Source organism: Neofelis nebulosa, chromosome 5 (genome assembly GCF_028018385.1).
Source record: "Neofelis nebulosa isolate mNeoNeb1 chromosome 5, mNeoNeb1.pri, whole genome shotgun sequence".
NCBI classification, from domain to species: Eukaryota; Metazoa; Chordata; class Mammalia; order Carnivora; family Felidae; genus Neofelis; species Neofelis nebulosa.
Genome location: NC_080786.1, coordinates 88575814 through 88588428, shown reverse-complemented (window position 1 = coordinate 88588428; position 12615 = coordinate 88575814). Strand labels below are relative to the sequence as shown.

The window sequence follows — 12615 nt, the reverse complement described above, 5'->3', positions numbered from 1 at the left end:
CTGCAAATAGTAAGGCAATGAACCAGTTTGGGACTACAAGTATGGAGAAACAAAAGAACAGCAGGGTGTTTTTAGTCCCCACACCCAACAGAAAAAGGCAACCCAGACTGCCATTTCCTGGCCACCAACTTAGCAACAGAAGGCAGACCAGGCAGTCACATTCCTCCCCCCAAATTACACTGGAGTCCCTCTGCAACATAAAAGGAAGATTAACTGGAAGCCCAACCAACAACAAAACCGAGGTAAAAAATTCTTCCTTACCCATTTGGCATGAGACTCCTGTTTTCCACCTAGAGATACAGAGACAAGTAGGCAAACTGAGGGACCCAACCACAACAAGCTGCTAGCTAGTTTGGGCTAAGACTCTCCTCTCTCACCCAGAGACAGGGGGACAGGGAAGAATGACATGGGAGGAATAATAGGAGGATCTACCAAAATCATCTCTCATCTAGATATAACAAGAAGCCCCGCATAGGGAAAACCCTTTTGCTCCGTCAGTCACCACCAGCAAGGACTAGTGGCAACCCAGCAGCATCGGATCAATTAAGGTGACCACAAAGGCTCTGAAAATTAAAACTGCCATTGGAAACACAGCCTACAAAAGGGGGCCAAGATCTGTATTCTAAACCTAAATAGGGGGACTGTCCACTAAAATGAAAAATATAAATAGGGCTCAGAACTTCCTAACTAAAAGATAAAATAGAAAGGACTCAAGAAGTCATGATTAAGAAAAGATAATCAACTAAGGCCAATGCAGAGATGCATCGGACACTGGAATTATTTGACAAATTATCTTTTATTTAAAACACAATAATAAAAATGTTTCAGCAATTAAGAATTTTCCCAAAACAAGTGAGAAAATGGAAAATCTCAGCAAAGACACAGCATTTATTAAAAAAAAAAAGCAAAAGAAAATTATAGAACTAAAAAATAATAGAAAAATTTTGAACTCACTGCATAAACTCAATACAAACACAGAGATGATAGGGAAGAGAATCACTGAAGGTCAGTACAGAAAAACAGAACTCACCCAATCTGAACAAGAGAGAAAACAGGAAAAAAAAAAAAATTAACAGTCTTGAAGAACTACAGGCCAATAACATAAGATCCAACATTCTTATCACTGGAGTCCCAGAAAGGAGAGGGGCTGAAATAGTATTTGAAGAAACAATGGCTGAATTCAAATGTGGCAAATACAAACTTACAGATCCAAAAAACTGAGCAAACCCAAGACAGAATAAACAAACAAATTTACACCAAGACACATAGTAATTAAATGTTCAAAATTAAAACCAAAGAAGAAACTTTGAAGGCACCAGAAACAACCGTATTACTTATAATGGAAAATTTAAATGACCCCAGATTTCTCATCTAAAACCACAGAGGCCAAGAAGTGGGACAGCACTTTTTGAATACTAGAAAAACAAAGAACTGACAACCAAGAATTCTGTATCCAGTGAAACTATTTTTCAGGAATTTTGAGATATCCATTTAACAATTAATCCATTTTAACTGCTGCAACAAAATACTACAAAATGGGTGCCTTATAAACAACAGAAATTTATTTCTCACAGTTCTGGAGGCTAGAAGTCCAAGATCAGGATGTCAATATGGTTTGGTGAGGGCTCACTTCCAGGTAAAAGACTCCTTTCTGTATCCTCACAAGACAGAAATGGCCAAGGGAGCTCTTCTGGCTTCTTTTACAACAGTACCAATCCCATTCATGAGGGCTCCTCCCTCATACCTAATCACCTTCCAAAGGCCCCAACTCCTAATAGGATTTCAACATATGAATTTTAGGGAAATACATTCAGACCACAGCAAGGAACAAAGGGGCCATTTTTAAAAAGCATTCCCAAAAGAAGAAAAACTAAAAGAATGTGTCATAAAGACTGGCTGAAGAAAATGTTTCAAACAGCAGGAAGAAAAGAAATATGGGTATACACAACAGATTATCTTTTCCATCATTAGCTTTATAAATCGTACTTGATGACTGAAAGCAAAAATTACGACACTATTTCATACCCAAGACAATTATGTTTAAAAGTTGAGAAGGTAGGGGGCACCTGGGTGGCTCACTCGGTTAAGCACCCAACTTGGGCTCAGGTCAGGATCTCATGGTTTATGGGCTGGAGCCCAGTGTCAGGCTCTGTGCTGACAACTCAGAGCCTGGAGCCTGCTTCAGAATCTGTCTCCCTCTCTCTGCTTCTCCCCGACTTGAGCACGCACTTCTCTCTCTCTCAAAAACAAACATTAAAAAATAATAATAATAAATAAATAAAAGTTGGAAAGGTAAAGGGTAGAACAGAAGGGAAATTTACACACTTCAGTTGAAACTATAAAATGTGGATACTAGTAGACTGTTATAAATCACGTATGCATACTGTAATAACTACAACCACTGCAAAAACTACAGCAAGACAGACTCCAAAACATTATAAATAGACCTTCTACAAATTATAAAAGATGGAATCCTAAAAAATGTTCCAATAATCTGCAGGAGGGCAAGAAAAGAGAAGCAAAAACCAAAAGCCAGAGAAAATAAGCAAAAAATAATAAAATAGCAGCTATAAGGACTGACAGATCATTAATTACCTCAAATGCAGATAGTCTAAATAAACCAATCAAAGACAGACTGGCACAGCAAATTTTTTTAAATGGCCCCATATGTTGCTAACAAGAAATGTGGTACCATACGTTGAAAAGAATGCTAAAGCTATAGCAATACTTTTTTTTTTTTTTTAGAAAAGCAGAGTGGTTATATTAATAACACATTTAACCAACAGAATTGAATTGATATACAGATGAACCCTGAACAACTCCCTCACACAAAATCCATGTATGACTTCTGACTCCCCAAAAACTTAATTCCTAATAGCCTACTACTGACCAGAAACTTTACAGATAAAAAACAATCCATTAACATACATTTTGTATATTACATTATATACTGTATTCTTAAAGTTAGATAAAAGAAAATGTTACTGAGAAAATAAGGAAAACACATTTACAGTCCTGTACTGTAAAAAATCCAAATATAAGTAGACCAGCACAATTCAAACCCATGTGGTTCGAAGGTCAACTGTATATGAAATACTCCACCCAATGACAGCAGAACACACATTTCTTTTCAAGCACCCATGGAACATTCACCAAGGCAGATCATATCCTGAGCCACAAAACAAACCTCAACAAATTTATAAGAATTAAAATAATAGAGTGCATTCTCTGACCATAATGGACCTAAACTAGAAATCAGTAACAGAAAGACAACAGGATCGCCTGAGGGCTCAGTAGGTTGAGCATCTGACTTTGGCTTGGGTCATGATCTCACGGTGGGTTCGAGCCCTGCGTCAGGCTCTGTGCTAACAGTTCAGAGCCTGCAGCCTGCTTTGGATTCTGTGTCTCCCTCTCTCTCTGCTCCTCCCCCACTCACACGGTCTCTCAAAAATAAAAAATTTAAAAAAAGAAAAAACAAAACCTAGAAACATCAGGAAAAAACAACACAATTCTAAAAAGTGCATGGGTCAAGGTGGAAATTTCAAAGAAAACTTTAAAATACAGACACATAAAAATGAATGAAAATAAAAACACAACATGCCAAAATTTGTGAGATGCAGCCAAAGCAGTAATTAAAAGGATATCTATAGCACTAAATGCTTACAATAGAAATGAAGAAAGATCTCAGGGGTCCCTGGGTGGCTCAGCTGGTTGAGTGTCCGACTCGATTTCAGCTCAGGTCATGATCTCACGACCCTTGTGGAGCTTGCTTGAGGTTATCTTTGTCCCTCTCCCTCTGTCCCTCCCTCTCAAAAAAAAAATAAATACATAGTAAAAATAAATAAAAATAAATGAAGATCTCAAATCAAAAACCTAATTGCCTACCACAAGAAACTTAAAAAAAAAAAAAAAGCAAAATATATATAAACCCAAAGCAAGCAGTAGGAAGGAAACAATATAGAACAGAAATTAATAAAATTGAAAACTGGAAAATAGAAAAAAATCTGTGAAGCAAAAATTTTGTAAGTATTTAATAGGACTAACAAATAAAAAACAGAGAAGACACAAATCACTAATGTAATAATGATTCAAAAGTGGATATCACTACAGAACTTGCACCAACTAAAATACAGTAAGGAAGGGGCGCCTGGGTGGCGCAGTCGGTTAAGCGTCCGACTTCAGCCAGGTCACGATCTCGCGGTCCGTGAGTTCGAGCCCCGCGTCAGGCTCTGGGCTGATGGCTCGGAGCCTGGAGCCTGTTTCCGATTCTGTGTCTCCCTCTCTCTCTGCCCCTCCCCCGTTCATGCTCTGTCTCTCTCTGTCCCAAAAATAAATAAAAAATGTTGAAAAAAAAAAAAATTTTAAAAAAAAATAAAATACAGTAAGGAAAATACTACAAAACAACTTTACATTCTTAAATTTATCACTTCGAAGAAATTTCCCAATTTCTCAGAATTACACTACCTAAACTAAACCAAGGTGAAATAATCTAAATAGTTCTATAACAAATGAATTCTTAATTTAAAAGCTCCCAAAAAGAAGACTCCAAGCTCAGCTTCACTGGGAAGTTCTACCAAAAAAATTTAATAAAGAATTAAATTCCAGTTGTTCACAAACTCCTCCCAAAAATAGATGAAGGCACATTTCTTAATTTATTTTATAAGATCAGTATCACTGATACCAAAACAAAATAAAGATGTCACAAGAAAAGAAAATGGCAGGGCGCCTGAGTGGCTCAGTCAGTTGAGCAGCTTTTGATTTTGGCTCAGGTCACTATCTCACGGTTCATGGGATCGAGCCCCATGTAGGGCTCTGCACTGACAGCTTGGGATCCTCTCTTTTCCCTCTCTCTGCCCCTCCCCAACTTGTGCATGTGTGCTCTCTCAAAATAAACATTAAATTTTAAAAAAGAAAATGACAAGCCATTATCTCTGATTATAGACATTAAAATCCTCAACAAATACTAGCAGACCGAATTCACTAACACAGAAAAATGAATATGCACAATAACCAAGTAGATTTATCTCAGAAATGCAAGATTGGTTTAAGATCTGAAAATCAAGTAAATACACCCTACCAACCGAATAGAGGACAAAACCTTTATTTTTTGTAGATCATCTCAGCAGATGCAGAAAAGCATGTGGCAAAATCCAACATCCTTAAATAACAAAAACATTCAAGAAATTAGGCACAGAAGAGAATCTCCTCAACCTGATAAAGGCCATCTACAAAAATTCTAATGTTATACTTAATGATGAAATACTGAATGCTTTCCCCCTATGACCAGAAACAAGACAAAGAGGTCTACTCTCACTACTTTGATTCGACACTGTACTAGATGTTCTAACAAGGAAAATCAGGCAAGAAAACTAAAAAGCATTCACATTGGAAAGGAAGCAGTAAACTGTACCCCTATTTACAGATGGCATCCGATATACATAAAACCATAAAGAATACACTAAAAAACTACAAGAATAAATAAGTTCAGCAAGGTTGTACAGTACAAGAATATACAAAACTCAATGGTATACTAGCAGTGAACAAAATATGAAATTAAGAAAGTAATGTCACTTATAATAGTAACATTACTTTACTTTACGTAGAATAAAGTACTTAGAAAAACTTAACCCAAGGAGGCAAAAGACTTGTAAACTGAAAAACACAAAACACTGATGAAAAAAATTAAAACACAAATAAATAGAAAGACATCCCATGTCCATGGATTATTAAAACGTCCATACTACCCAAAGTGATCTACATCTACAGATACAGTGCAGTCCCTACCAAAATCCCAATAGCATTTTTACAGAAGTAGGGGAGAAAAAACCTAAAATTCATATGGAAACCCAAAGAACCCCAAATAGACAAAACATCTTAAAGAACAAAGCTGGAGGCCTCACATTTTCTAATTTCAAAACATAATACAAAGCTATAATAATTAAAAAGTAATAGTATTAGCATAAAGACAGACATACAGACCAACAGAAGAAAACAGAGCCCTGAAATAAACCCACATGTTTACAGATGACTGATCTTCAACAAGGGTACCAAGAATACACAATGGGGAAAGGATAGCCTGTTCAACAAATGGTTTTGGGAAAACTGGATATCCACATGCAAAAGGAATGAAATTGGACCCTTATACTATACACAAAAAATCAATTCAAAATGGATTAAAGACTCGAGCATGGGGTCTAAAACTATAAAACTCCTAAAAGAAAATACAAGGGGGAAGAGTTCATGACACTAGTCCTGGCAATGATTTCTTGAATATGACTCAGCAAGTCCACTCCTAGGTATATACCCAAGAGAAGTGAAAACAAATATTCACATAAAAACTTGCACATGAATGTTCATAGCAATTATTAGCTATTATTCATAATAGCTAAAAAGTGGAAGCAACCCAAATGTCAGTCAACTGATGGATTTAAAAAATGTGGTATATCTATACAACAGAATACTATTCAGCAATAAACAGAATGAACTCCTGACACATGCTACATCGTGTAACATTATGCTACATGAAACAAGCAAAACATAAAAGATCACCTATTGTATGATTCCATTAATCTGAAATGTTCAGAATAGATAAATCCATAGACATAGAAAATAAATTAGTTGTTGCCAGGGGCTAGGACAAAGGGGGAAAGACGACTGTTTGTTAATGGACAGAGTTTCTTTTTAGGGCGATGGAAATGTTCTAAAATTGATTACGGTAATGGCTGCACAACTGTTTGAATACGCTAAAAACAACTGAATTATATACACTTTCAATGAATAAATTATATGGTACATAAAGTTATATCTTAATAAAGCTGTTTAAAGAAAACTATATGCCTAGAATTTGCTTCAAAAAATATGGAAGATCTAAATTAATGATGAGACATTTGTAGTCATGGATTGAAAATCTCTGTATAATAAAGGAATTCTCCCAAATTTAATTACAGATTTATTCAATTCCTATCAAAATCCCAGCAATACTTTTTGGTATACAGCAACAAGATTCTTCTAAAGCATATATGAAAAGGCAAAGAGACTACAAAAGCTAAAACAATCTTGACAAAGTGGAAGGAATCATCTACTTGATCTTAGTACTATTATACAGTTACATTAATCAAGACAGTGTGGACTGACAAAAGGGATAGACACCTATATCAATGCAACAAAAAACCCAAAATTAACTAGACTAACACAAATATGCCCAACAGATAATACAATTCAATGGAGGAAAGATAGTCTTTCCAACAAATAGTACTGGAACAACTGGACATCCATCCATACGCAAAAAAAAAAGTCTTGTCCTAGGGGTGCCTGGGTAGCTCAGCCGGTTAAGCATCCGACTTCAGCCCAAGTCATGATCCTGCACTTCATGGGTTCGAGCCCGGCATTCAGCTCTGTGCTGACAGCTCAGAGCCTGCAGCCTGCTTCAGATTCTGTGTCTCCCTCTCATTCTGCCCCTCCCCCGCTTGTGCTGTCTCCCCAAAATAAACATTAAAAAAATTAAAAAAAAAAAAAAGTCTTGACCTAAACCTCACAACTTTATATAAAAACTAAATGGATCATGAATTTAACGTAAACATAAAACTACAGAACTATCAGAGACATCCTTCAGGACTAAAGAAAAAGGTTCCTGGATTTGGCACCAAAGTATGATTCGTAGAAGAAACAGACTTCATTAAAACTGAAAACATCTCCCCTGTGAAAGAACTTGTGAAGAAAATGAAAAGATAAGCCGTGGAGTGAGAAAATGTTTGCAAACAATGTTTCTGATGAATTCTTATCTGGACTATATAAAGAACTCTCAAAACTTAAGAGTAAAAATATACATATATTCAGATTAGAAAATAAGCAAAAGGCATAAACAGCCAATAAATACATATAAAGATGTTCAATATCATTAGTCAATAAGGAAATGCAAATTAAAACTACAATAATATATCACTATATACCTATTACAACAGCTAAAATAAAAAATAGTAACAAATGTTGCCAAGCATTTAGAACAAGTAGATCTCTCATAAAATGGTACAGTCACTCTGGAAAAACAGTTTGGAATTTTCTTATAAAACTAAACTTGCCCTGGGCGCCTGGGTGGCTCAATCAGTTAAGCATCCGAATTGGATTCAAGGTCATCATCTCGAAGTCTGTGAGTTCCAGCCCCTCGTTGGGCTCTGTGCTGACAGCTCAGAGCCTGGAGCCTGCTCCGGATTCTGTGTCTTCCTCTCTCCTGCTCACACTCTGTCTCTCTCTCTCTCTCTCTTTCAGAAGTAAACATTAAAACAACAACAACAACAACTAAACTTGCCCTTGCCATACAACCTAAAAAGCTCACTCTTGGGCATTTATCTCAGACAACTGTACACAAATTGCTATACATGAATTTTTATAACCACTTTTTTTTTTAATTTTTTTTAATTTACTTATTTTTGACAGAGAGAGAGAGACAGAACATGAGCAGGGGAGAGGCAGAGAGAGAGGGAGACACAGAATCCGAAGAAGTCTCCAGGCTCTGAGCCGTCAGCACAGAGCCCAACATGGGGCTCAAACTCACAAACTGTGAGATCATGACCTGAGCTGAATTCAGACATTTAACTGACTGAGCCACCTAGGCGCCCCTCATAACACTTTATTTCTTAATAGCAAAATACTGAATATACTCAAAGTTCAACACATGAATTTTGATTCAAAAAAGTATGTTATTAATACATTATTCTTAAGATGACAAAACTACAGGGATGGAAAATAAGATTGCCAAGAGACAGGGAGGGGTTTTGAGGTGGAATGCAAATACAAAGGCCTAGCAAGAGGGGTTTTCTTTGTGATGATGGAACAGCTCTGTATCTTCACTGTGGTAGTAGTTATACGAACTTACTATGTATGGGAGAAAATTGCAAAGAACCATACACACACACAGACAGACACACACACACACACACACACACACACACACACACAAATGAATTCAGGTTTAAAAAAAAATGGTGCAGGGGCGCATGAGTGGCTCAGTCGGTTGAGTGTCCGACTTCGGCTCAGGTCATGATCTCACTGTTCGAGAGTCCAAACCCTGAGTCGGGCTCTGTGCTGACAGCTCAGAGCCTGGAGCCTGCTTCAGATGCTGTCTCCCTTTCTCTCTGCCCCTCCCCCGCTCATGCTCTCTCTGTCAAAAATAAACAAACATTAAAAAAAAAAATTTTTTTTAATGGTGCAAAGTAAGTATTTCCGGCAGTTCAGTTAAGAATAATGAACCAATGTCAATTTCCTGGTTTTGATGTTACTAGAGCTTTATACGATTTATCACCACTGGGAAAAGCTGGGCAAAGGATATACAGGACTCTGTACTAATTTTGCAACTTCCTGTGAGTCTATAATTATTTCAAAATAAAGTTTCTTTAAAAACAATATGAAAGGGGAGAAATGAGGTAGAGGTATAGATGAAACAAGAATAGCCATTAATTGCTAACTATTGAAGCTAGGTCATAGGTATATGGAGGTTCATTGTACAATTCAATTTTTTACCCATTTAAATTTTTCTAAAATAAAAAGTTAATGAAATTATAAGAAGACCATATATCAAAATATTAACAGCAGCTTTTCCAGTTGAGCTTTTTGCTAATATGCACTGTAAATTTCTTCTATAAATTTTTTACTTAAACCATTTAAAGAAATCTTTGCTCATACGATCCTTTGTCTTCATTTGTTTTACTCATTTACAAAAAAGTACACCATCGAAAAAAATTTTTTTAAGTTTATTTATTTACTTACTTTGAGAGAGTGGGGGGAGAGGGGGCAGAGAGAGAGGGAGAGAGAAAGTGAATCCCAGGCAGGCTCCCCTGTCAGTGCAGAGCCCCACGCAGAGCTCAGCTCTAAATCACAAACCATGAGATCATGACCTGAGGGCAGTCAGACACTTAACCGACTGAGCCACCCAGGTACCCCTCTACTGAAAAAAAAATTTAAACATAAAAAGAACCCCATTGATACTTCTTCCTCCGACAATAATACACTGCTTAATTTGAAAATACTTCATCTTAGGCGCCTGGGTGAGCTCGTGCCCCGCACTGAGTGAGCCCCACTTCTCTCTCTGCGCCCCCCACCTCTGTGCCCCTCACTCACTTGTGCCCTCTCTCAAAAAAATTTTTTTTCATCTAAATACTCAATTTATATTTCACCCAATTACATACAGTTCACCTGAAAGTTCCAATATCTTTTTCTAAAATTAAACCAAAAGGATCTTGCTAGAATCAATTTACAACTAGCACAGTAATTCACCATTATGGTGATCTTCACACAAATCTGCAAAACAGATGTCTAAGTTCAAGACACCCACAGATGTCTGAACAACTCCAATTGGGTTTGCATTTGCAATGTTGCCTAAAGTATCATAATTAACTTTAAATATGTTTTTGTTTTAAAAGTATATGTGGTCTTTTTCAATTTTTCAAACACTTTTTTAAAAAGCACATGCTGAAAAGTTTACAACCATTACAAACCATGCTGATGAATTCAACAAACACATGTGAATCTGAAAAAGCTATCAATAATTCACTAAATACTGAGATTCTCACAATGCAATTATTTCTTAATTCAATTATTTAAATGTCTTTGTATATCAAGCAAAAATTATCAATACTGTTTCCCTCAGTAATAATCAAAATTAATTTTAATTAGGTAAATTAAATTATAATACAAAGAAGAGACCTGAACTCTGTTCTCTGTGAGAACTTGGAAGTCACAATCCCTCTGAAACTCCATTATCTACATACAAAAAGCCTTAATAAACTTGTTAATTTTGCAGCTCCAAAATCACATGTATTGATGACCTAAAGTATACTTCATAACCTTTGACCCATGATCATTCTCATGACAACTCTGGAAAAAGATTCCTAACAATATGGTACAGACATGTCAATTACATTATAAATAACTTTTATGATATTTAATTTGGGAGAATGTTATTTTCAATATATGAGGTCAAGGGTTCTCAACATCAACACTACTGACATTTTGCATTGGATAATTCTTTGTTGTAGGGCTATCATGTGCACTGTAGGATGTTTAGCATCTACCCACTAGATACCAACAGAATCCCCCAGCATGGCAACCAAAAATGTCTCCAGACATTGCCAAAATCACTTCTGGTGGAGAATTATTGCATTACATTAATAAATGTCCAGGGTTTTTTGGAGATGGAAGGAAGAAAGAATGTTTTTGTGATTTAAAGGCATAAGACAGGTTAGGAATGAACAAAATAAAAAAGTTCAATTGCAACTCACATACTATGAAAAGAAATGGTACTCTTTCAAAAAAAAAAAAAACACAGAAAATGTACTCTTTTCTGTGAGGCCTACCGAAACACATGTTAATAACCAAATATTGTTATGTATAGCTAATGTAATAATAGTAGCGAGAATAAGAGTATATAAAGCTGAGGAGGAGAAAATCCACAAGTATCCCCATCTGTACCTTTTCAAGTATCTTCAATAATAAGAGCCAAGTTTTTAAGTCAGAGATTAATGAAGTTAACATAATGCCTATTCTCCCCAGCATTTGTGAGAAGGCTAAACATTCTCAAGTTACCTGCTATTCTCTAACCAGGGAGAATATCCACATGAAAAACACAACTACCCAAAGTTAATTACAATAAGCATCGATCTATTTTAATCAAGTGTAAGTGTGCTACAAATGCCATGAAAAGTAACACTGAAGAATATCCTAAAGTTCCTTATATATTCAAAGAAAGACCAAAGGCATGTGGAGAAACTTCGTTTAAATGTTACAACAGAAAATATAAATGTTCACCCATTCACTTTTTGGCCCTTTAAAACTCACTACAAAATCAACTCAGCCATATTTTCCACCAAACAGAAAAATACCCAGTTTCCTTAGTCTATTCTTGGATAGGTCACCAGACTGGGAATAAGAGACCCAGAGTCTATTCCCAGTTGCAAAACAGACTGGTAATCTCAAGCAAATTATTCACTCAGGTTAAGGTTCTACGTCCGTATCATGCTGACAATACTGAAAATCTGCCCAGAAACAAGCACCGTGAAACCCAGGACTTCCTCCTGCACCCAAAGGACAACTGCAAACGTATTTTTAGATATATTAAATCTAAAAATCTGAATAGGATTTTATTTATAGCAACATTTAACATAGTTGAAATTTCAAAATGTGTGGTGCCTTTACCATTGCCCCTTATAAAAATAAGAAACGCTTTTTTAGATCACACCATGCCCAATTTTGCAAAACTCTACGAACTACACAATCATAATTATGTAAAACAAAACAAAAAGCTGTTTTTAATTCTGGGAAGGGCTTTAACTTTTGCATTTCCTAACTTTATCTAGCTTTTAGTCTTGTACGCAGAGTTCTTTCCTGGCACTGTAAAAAGTGCTTCACAAAGTCTGGAGAGCAAAAGTTTACCCCATAGCCTCATTACGGAGAGGCCTTAGCACGGTTCTTACCACTAAACATGCAGGTTTTACTAGCGCAACCAATATACATATCCCGGCGTACATTTCTGTTCTTGATATCGAGTAAAAAACTATTCGTCTAGCAGACCAAATTACCCATCTGACCTTACGGCACACCGTAAGACGGTAAACACAACCCAGT

At 36.3% G+C, this 12615-nt stretch overlaps 1 protein-coding gene across 6 annotated transcripts in view; it reads right to left on the bottom strand.

The window, feature by feature from the left end:
* ZNF148 (zinc finger protein 148) overlaps positions 1–12615 on the bottom strand; it is a 122062-nt gene that overhangs the window by 94407 nt on the left and 15040 nt on the right. The gene's annotated exons all lie outside the window — the stretch shown is intronic.